The sequence below is a fragment of the Podarcis bocagei genome, assembly GCF_964188305.1.
Source record: "Podarcis bocagei genome assembly, chromosome: 8".
In the NCBI taxonomy this organism is placed as follows: Eukaryota; Metazoa; Chordata; class Lepidosauria; order Squamata; family Lacertidae; genus Podarcis; species Podarcis bocagei.
Window position 1 is genome coordinate 81,750,997 of NC_138133.1, and position 8,935 is coordinate 81,759,931.

The 8,935-nt window shown below is 44.4% G+C and overlaps 1 long non-coding RNA gene across 1 annotated transcript in view; it reads left to right on the top strand.

Moving 5' to 3' along the window:
• Positions 1-6,376, top strand: part of LOC308593205 — a 751,641-nt gene extending 745,265 nt beyond the window's left edge. Inside the window, exon 3 of the long non-coding RNA XR_014010845.1 lies at positions 6,332-6,376. This is a non-coding gene — a long non-coding RNA (uncharacterized lncRNA). The remainder of the gene's footprint in view (positions 1-6,331) is intronic.
• The last annotated feature ends 2,559 nt before the right edge of the window (positions 6,377-8,935 follow it).

Below are 8,935 nucleotides of genomic sequence, written 5' to 3' on the forward strand. Positions count from 1 at the left end.
CCACCCAATCCAGCTCCAGGTGGAATTGAATCCGCAACCTGATTGGCCTACAGGAGAATCCCGGAATTAGCCAATCATGTGGGGCCCATTGTGTAAATAATGTATATAAAGCAGACATTCCGGGGAAACTTCCATTCCTCCTCACCACTATGAGCTGAATAAAGAGCATGAAATCCACTCTAAACTCCGAGTATATTTCAATGTCCACGGCCTGTGACTGTCACAAGCTCAGCAGAGCACAGAGTATATTTGTTTGTTATTGGAATGTTGGAAATATTGTGTTAAAAAGGAAATTAATAAAAATTATTGTCAGAGGCTTAGTGCTGTCCAGCTGGCCATAGATAAGACTCCGGGCTCCCAGCCAGTTCCAAACAATTGATTTATTTGACAAAGTTCAAACGTACATCTCCCGTGTTTCCATTCGCCTCCTTCCCCTTGTGCGCAGTTGCTCCCCCTAATCTTACTTCCTCCTTTTCTGCACCCAGCATGCAAGTCTGTGAAAACTCCTCCCCTTACTTCCTCTGTGTACCGACTGACTTGTGCCAGGCTCATCCTCCTCCCCCTCTACGTCAGACCCCCTTTCAGACGACAAGCTGCTGATAATCTCTTTAGGCTCTCTGTAACTGCTGGTTTCTGTCCTTTCATCTTTTCCTGTTTGCCTCTCCCTGACAATTATATTGGAGAAAGGATGTCCACGGCACTGCTGCAAACAGGCTAAAGCCATTGGCCAACGTCCTTTTCCAAATACCACTTTCTTCAGAGGTTAGGTTTGTTTCAACAAAAGAAAATGCCTTTTTTCAACAATGATGCCCCAACTTGAGAATCATTTTTCCAGGGAATCATGTCTGGCATCAAATTTGCTGCTTTTCAAACACCAGGTTAAACCATTCTTTGTATTTGCTCAGATGTTTTAATACTTTAAATGCAGCTTGGATGTCATTTGAATACAATTTGGCTGGCTTCGAAAAGAGGATTAGGCAAATTCAGGGAGTATGAAGCTATCAAGTGCTGCTAACCAAGATGGCTCACTTCTACCTCCACTACTGGAAGCAGCAAAGCTCTCAATATCACTTGCTGGGAATCCGAAATGAGGAGAGGGATGTTGAACTCTGGGTCTGCTTGCAAGCTTCCCATGGGCATCTGACTGACCACGGTGAGAAGAGGATCCTGGAATCAATGGTCTGATCCATAATTAAAAAACACCTGCTTCTTGGGAGAAAAGCGATGACAAACCTAGACAGCATCTTAAAAAGCAGAGACATCACCTTGCCAACAAAGGTCCATATAGTTAAAGCCATGGTTTTCCCAGTAGTGATGTATGGAAGTGAGAGCTGGACCATAAAGAAGGCTGATCGCCAAAGAATTGATGCTTTTGAATTATGGTGCTGGAGGAGACTCTTGAGAGTCCCATGGACTGCAAGAAGATCAAACCTAGCCATTCTAAAGGAAATCAGCCCTGAGTGCTCACTGGAAGGACAGATCGTGAAGCTGAGGCTCCAATACTTTGGCCACCTCATGAGAAGAGAAGACTCCCTGGAAAAGACCCTGATGTTGGGAAAGATGGAGAGCACAAGGAGAAGGGGACAACAGAGGATGAGATGGTTGGACAGTGTTCTCGAAGCTACCAGCATGAGTTTGACCAAACTGCGGGAGGCAATGGAAGACAGGAGGGCCTGGCGTACTCTGGTCCATGGGGTCACAAAGAGTCGGACATGACTAAACGACTAAACAACAACAACAACTTCGTAATGCTACAATCCTCTTACACAGGGCTGGGGGACTTGTCCCCACTCCCAGATGTGGTTGGACTCCAGATCCCATCAGCCCCAGCCAGCATGGCCAGTGGTTAGGGATGATGGGAGTTGTAGTCCAACAGCATCTGCAGATCCACAAGTTCTCCGTTCCTGCTCTACGACATATTTAGCGATTCAGAAGTGAGATTCCTGTAAGCCTCCGACTTCTAACCAGAGTAGGAGGCAGAGAGAAATCAAAGCGCCTTCATTTGAGCCCAGCTATTTATATCCTACCGATCAGAGGCAAGGGGTGGGGGAATAATGCAGTGAAACTTGTAAATCTCCTTCAAACATCATAAATTGAACGAGATGGGAGAAGATTGATAAATTGCTGGCAGAGGTAATTCAGTGCTGGGGGTTCTGATGAGCTCATCAATCAATCAAGGTTTTGCTTCTTTGGTTTGTGATATCATCTCTATCCTTTCTATTAAATTATGGCTTTGTTATAAATCTCCCCTTATAAATTACTTTTCTCCCAAATATACTTCCTTATTACAGCTGTACCAGAATTGAAGGACCGCCTGCCCTGCTTCCAATAGAAATCCTCTTTTTTTTAATAGGGTTACAGTTCTGTCCTTCTCAATGCAGCCAGAATTCTTGCTTCCTGACCCTCGGACCCTTGGCTTCTTGACTCCCGGCTCTCTGACCCTCAGACTCTTGGCTTCCTGACTCCTGGCTTCTGGACTCCCATTCCTGCTCCCACCCTGCCATCTTGCCCCCGATCCCGATGTCCCCAGCAGGGACTTCGACCACCCATGAACCAGACTGTGACAAGGAGCTTCAATAAGTTCATTTTTTTAATACTTAATTTTTTCCAGTTTGTGACACACACCCCAGTGGTGACAGCCGGGGCGAACCACCCCACTGCACCCCCCCTTGCTACGCCCCTGGTCCTACCCCTCCCCTAACACCCTATAAACCTCAGCAATGCATTACTGAATAAAGTTTGACCAAGTGGGAACTTGGTGTGAGCCTCTGTACTTGAACCGCCAAGGAGACTTTCCCCCACGCATGCCCCAAGTCCCTTTCTGGAGATGAGAAAGACCATAATGCCATATGGAAAGCATGATTATTTTCTTCTAAAAACTGATGTAATTGACATGGGGGAGGCGGGGAAAATGAGCAGGTCCTCTGTGCCCAGGAAATTGTATCTGGCTTGCTCTTCTGTTGCAAAGGAACAATACAATGAATTACTTTCTTTGTGGACGAGGGATGATTAATTAAACTTGTCTGAGAGAGTTTAATACCTCTTGAGCCTTGCTTCTATTTTTAGCACATGTAATTTTGGAACTGCCACTTATTCGGATTCAGCAAACAGCTTCTGGTGAGGCTTCTTAGCTCCAGAACCAGAAGACGGGTTTGCAGCAGGCGACGTACACAAGAGTCGGCAACCAATTTATTTATTTTATTTCCGAGCAAACTAAATTAATGGGCGTGCATAACTCTCCCACAGGTGGAAAGGTGGACCGGTAGATTTGTACTTCCCAGGCTGCAATCCTAAAACCTCAAATCTCGATTATTGAAATGTGCTTTATGTGGCTCCAAGTGGTACAGAACACTGTGTTAGGCTATCGATGGGGATAGACTATCGCCAGCCCTTAACTCCTGTGCCCCAAAGTCTGCACTGGCTGACCATGTGCTATCGGACCACTGTGCCCTTCAGAAACCAGCAAATGAAGCTTTCAATGGCATGCCGATAAGAAGCCAACATATCCTGTCAATTTCTGCTGGCTAGATAAAAAAAAAGAAAGGTAAAGGACCCCTGGACGATGAAGTCCAGTCAAAGGTGACTATGGGGTTACGGTGCTCATCTCGCTTCAGGCTGAGGGAGCCAGCGTTTCTCCACAGACAGCTTTCCAGGACATGTGGCCAGCAGGACTAAACCGCTTCTGGCACAATGGGACACTGTGATAGAAACCAGAGTGCATAGAAACGCTGTTTACCTTCCCGCCGCAGCGGTACCTATTTATATACTTGCTCTGGCATGCTTTCAAACTGCTAGGTTGGCAGGAGCTGGGACGGAGCAACAGGAGCTCACTCTATCTCGGGGATTTGAACCGCCGACTTTTTGATCGACAAACCCAAGAGGCTCAGTGGTTTAGACCACAGCGCCAACTGCGTCACTTTCTGCTGACTATGTTTCTGGGAGCCCTGTGTGAAAAGTATAAACACTGATGTTTACGGATTTGACTTTGTAGCACACCTTTCTCCAGAATAAATTGTATACACACCACGTTCACACACCCCCCCCCCAAAGCCCACTCCTTCTCATCCTCTCTTCACTTTAAATGGACCTGATCACTTTAAGAGATGAGTTATGATATTGTGTTCAGAGCAAAAAGCTAGCCTGTGGTGTCTGTGGTAAATTAAGTCAGTGTCATCCTCCTGATTTTCTAATTCACCCCTTAGGAAAAGCAACCAGGCATTTTAGTTACTGATTTCTAACAGCAGCTGCAGACTGAACCGAAACCTTCAGGGATTTGTCTGTAATGATCTGAAAACCTTTGTTCTGGCACATCTGCTCTATGGGAGGTTTCTCCACATTGGCAAATTTTCATCCCCTGCCCCCAATTTAATCCAGTGCTTCTGCAGTCCATTATTCTGTATTCATCTGCATTGAAGTCTTTCTGACATCTATTAGCACTATTCCACAGCAGAGGTTTAAATCCTGCTGGGAGAGATACCATTGGTCTTCGTCATCATTTAGCACCTACTAAATCAGAAGTCCAGGAGCTGTTTGCAACATCTGAGCATTCAAGTCTGAGATCAACAGGAGCAGGGGATGTCTCAGATCCTCTTGTTGCCTTGGATGAAGAGTTATTTATTTTTGCCCACATTGTCACCTTCTTTTTTAACAAAGGTGGGAGGCACTAAAGTTTCCTCCAGGGTTTTCCTGATTGCACTTCCTGTTCCTCGGTCCCATAAGAAATGAATGGTATACAAAAGATGAACAGGTTAAATCTGCAATGATACACTGGGTGAGGGATTTAGGGCACAATATTCAACTTTTAGATTGGGAAAGGTTATAGAAAACTGATTTGAAATTCTCAGCATGTTGTGCGCTGAAAGAAAACTATATGAAAATGATATGCAGGTGATTGTTTGACTCCTAGTAAGTCAGCAAAAATGTGTAAGACAAGTACAAATACCTACTGGAAATGTAAAGAAAAAGAAGGTACCTTTTATCATATGTGGTGGCTGTGTAAAGTAATAAAACTTTCTGGGAAATGATGTATAATGAATTGGAAAAAATGTTTAAAATAACACACACACACAGAAGCCTTTTTATTAGAAATTGTAGGTACCAAAATCCCAAAGGAACAGAAAAGACTTTTTTATGCATTTGACAAGAGCTGCACGGATGTTACTAGCCCAGAGATGGAAAGAAGACAAAGTCCCTATCGGAGAGGAATGACAAACCAAGTTGATGGACTACGCAGAAATGGCAAAACTGACTGGAAAGCTCAGGAACCAAGAAGACAAAAACTTTAAGAAAGAATGGGAAAAAATTATAATTTACCTAGGAGACCACTGTAAGCAGATGAAAACACTAGCAGGGTTTTAATAACAGTAATTGTAATGTAACAATTACTATGGATAATATGGACAGATACAAAACATGGACTATGAAGTAATATGCAGTTGAAAATGCTGGCAATAAGACCCACGGAGGGAATGGGGGAAAGTCTCGAGATTCAGAGAAATCTCTAAATGTGGATATTTACTTGGATATTTACTTACAACTCTACGCTTGTAAAATCAAACAAAAAATTATTTTCAAAAAAACAAACAAATGAATGAATGGACATTTGTGCTCCATTTCCAGCTATGGATCAACAGGTAGAAACATAGGAAGCTAGCTCAGAATTGTCTGCATTGCTGATGGTGGCTCTCCAAGGTTTCAGACAGGAGTCATTGTGGCGATCACACAGGGTCCCTGTATGTTTCACCGTCCATTGATCCCTGTGCCACCACTTCATTTCCCGCTGCCACCACCCAGGCCCTACCTGGTACAGTGGTGCCTCGCAAGACGAAAAGAATCCGTTCTGTGATTCTCTTCGTCTAGCAGTTTTTTCGTCTTGCGAAGCAAGCCCATTGACGGATTAGCGGATTAGCGCTATTAGCGCTATTAGCGGCTTTTAGCGGCTTTTAGCGGCTTATCTGCTGATCGGATCAGCTGGTAAGCGGCTTAGCGGCTTAGAAAAAGGGGGGGAAAGGGAAAAAAACCAGCAGGAACTCGCAAGACATTGTCGTCTTGCGAAGCAAGCCCATAGGAGATTCGTTTTGCGAAGCACCTCCAAAACAGAAAACCCTTTCGTCTAGCGGGTTTTCCGTCTTGCGAGGCATTCGTCTTGCAGGGCACCACTGTACAATACTGAGTCCAGTCAGGGCTAAATTGGAACATAAACCTCTGCTTATTTATTGCAGTTTAACAAGTGTGTGGTTTCATAAACAGTATTGGTCAATTACATTCATGGGGTGCCTATCCAGACCTATAACTTCCGCTACCTGCTCTCACTCACTAAACCACCTCTCAGATATTTACTAGTCTTCCTAGCCCCTAACTGTTCCTGACTCAGCTTGGCCAGTGTAGTGTAGTGGTTAAGAGCGGTGGACTCGTAATCTGGTGAACTGGGTTCGATTCCCCGCTCCTCCACATGCAGCTGCTGGGTGACCTTGGGCTAGTCACACTTCTCTGAAGTCTCTCAGCCCCACTCACCTCACAGAGTGTTTGTTGTGGGGAAGGAAGGGAAAGGAGAATGTTAGCCGCTTTGAGACTCCTTCAGGTAGTGATAAAGTGGGATATCATATCCAAACTCTTCTTATTATTATTATTTCACTACACTAACTCAACCTACCCACAAACTCTATCCCAACTCACTCCCGCTCCAACCAACCACTCAACTCCCAACAAACTCCTCAATGAACTCCCCAACAAACTCCCCCTTTGCCCCTTCCAGAGCTGGTTTTGTAGTCCCTCTGACTCCACCCCCTGGGTACTGATTGGGTAACCTGTTTAACTATTTCACCTCCAGCACTCTCATATATGTTAACGTTACAGTCATTCTCAATCCTACCCAGAGATGCTGGGAATTGAACCTGAGATCTTCAGCACACAGAACACATGGTCCACTATGGGTCTTCCCTTAATGAGAACAAAGGAAACTGCATTATACTGGTCATACTGGTCAAATTTGCTCCGTATTGTCTACACTAACTGGCAGAAACACTCTATGATTTCACACAAGATTATCACTGAGCTATGGCTCTTCCCAATGGAAGAAATGCATGGCAGAGCTGGGTCAGGACATTTTGCTGCTTGTGGCATTGGACAAGATGGGGCTCACCCCACTGAATGTACAAAAGCCAACCAGCCTGTTGGTTTTATGTTGATATTATTCTCATACATTGTATTCCACTTTGAAACATTTTTATACAAGTGCATGTGTAAGTAAGTAAAAAAAAAAAATCTGAAAGACAACAGGTTGGGTAAGTTTGGGATACGGATCCAGTCTCTCCCTGTATATATTCCCTCATCTAAGGCTGTCTGACTCCCAGCCAAGTTGGAGTTATGTAAAGAATGAAGTTCTGACTCAGCAGCTCGTGGTATTTGCCCAAAAGGTATGAGTCAGCAAAATTTCCCTCCTCTTTGTATGTGAATGAGAAGTTCCAAAGTTCTTCCAAGTAGCTTCAGCCTGACATCCTTAATCATTTCTCTCTAAGTGATGAACCATGACTATTTCTCTGACCCAGAGGAAAACTGGGAAGAAGATTGGCTTAAAATGCTTCTCAGTCTCCCTGCTGTGGTGTAATCGTTCGACAAATTTCGCTACAGCTCTAGCAACAGTGTAATAAGCTGAAGAGAATTTTTTTTCAGGGTTTGTTCATTCCAAACAAAAGATGAATTTGTGCTGCAATGAATGTTATGCAACTAGAATTGGGTGATGGGGTGAGAAGTCAATGCCCGGTGAGGTGGAAAATCCATAAGACCATTGCTCCTTGAAATAAACTAATGTTCAGCTGTGAAGTGCTGAACATTATTCCATATTATTAGAATTAGAAGTTGAAAGAAGACCCCTCCATAGCCACAGTGGATCTACAGTTTCTCTCTTGGGATTATGGAATTCCCTGGGCCCAACATAATTTCTCTGGTCCTTCTCCTCTGTCTGTGCTTTCTCCATCCCTTTCACATCCTGCCCCATTCTGACTCTGCATCAGTTCCACTGAGCACCTGATGCTCCACAGAGTTTTGGGTGCTTCCATAAGCATTGCTAATGGGAAAACCCCGGCAAATTCCAGGAGCTTCTGCACTAAAAATTGGATTTGGGTAAGTGGCATAGTTTGGGTCCTAGTGAATGTGATAAAGTTGTTTTTCTTTAAAATTCAAATGTAAAATGTTTAGGTAGAGTGTCAAATTTTGGATAACAGGCATCCCTCCTCTCATTATGAAGAACGCCTACTCAATTTTTCTTATATTATTTACTCTTTTCTTATTGATCTTGGAATTCCTGATTATCATGTGTCCCCGAAGCCAATTAATTGGGAACCAAACAGGTACATTCCGATTGGAGTTGAACAAGTAATTGTTCTGTTAGGGTGATTGGGTAGTTCCTGACCAACCATATTCTACTCTCTGTCAACTCCCCACATACCTGCCTTCTGACTTACAACCAGTCCAAGGGGTGCCACAGCCTGCCAGCTTTCTCTTCCTTAGTCTCAGTGTTGCCCCTGTAGAACTCAGCAGGGAAGAGAATAAAGACAAAACTAGAATGAGCAGGCTGTTCCTGTTATTGGCTCTTGTTCCACCTACAGTTTGAGATCCTACTAGTCCCTGTGAGCACCAGCCACCTCTGGCCACAAGTTCCCCAACCCTGTTCAACATCCATTCGAAGTTGCCTTGTACAGAGGCATGCTATTGGTCTGTCTAGACCAGTGATGTCTCCTCTGGCTGGCAATAGGTCTCCATGGTCTTTAGTAGAGGCCACCTAGGTGTTCCAAAATACTAGAGATATCACGGTTTCAACTTGGGGGCTTCTAGACACAAAACATATGCCAGGGGTAGGAAGAAGAAGAAGAAGAAGAAGAAGAAGAAGAAGAAGAGGAGGAGGAGGAGGAGGAGGAGGAGGAGGAGGAGGAGGAGG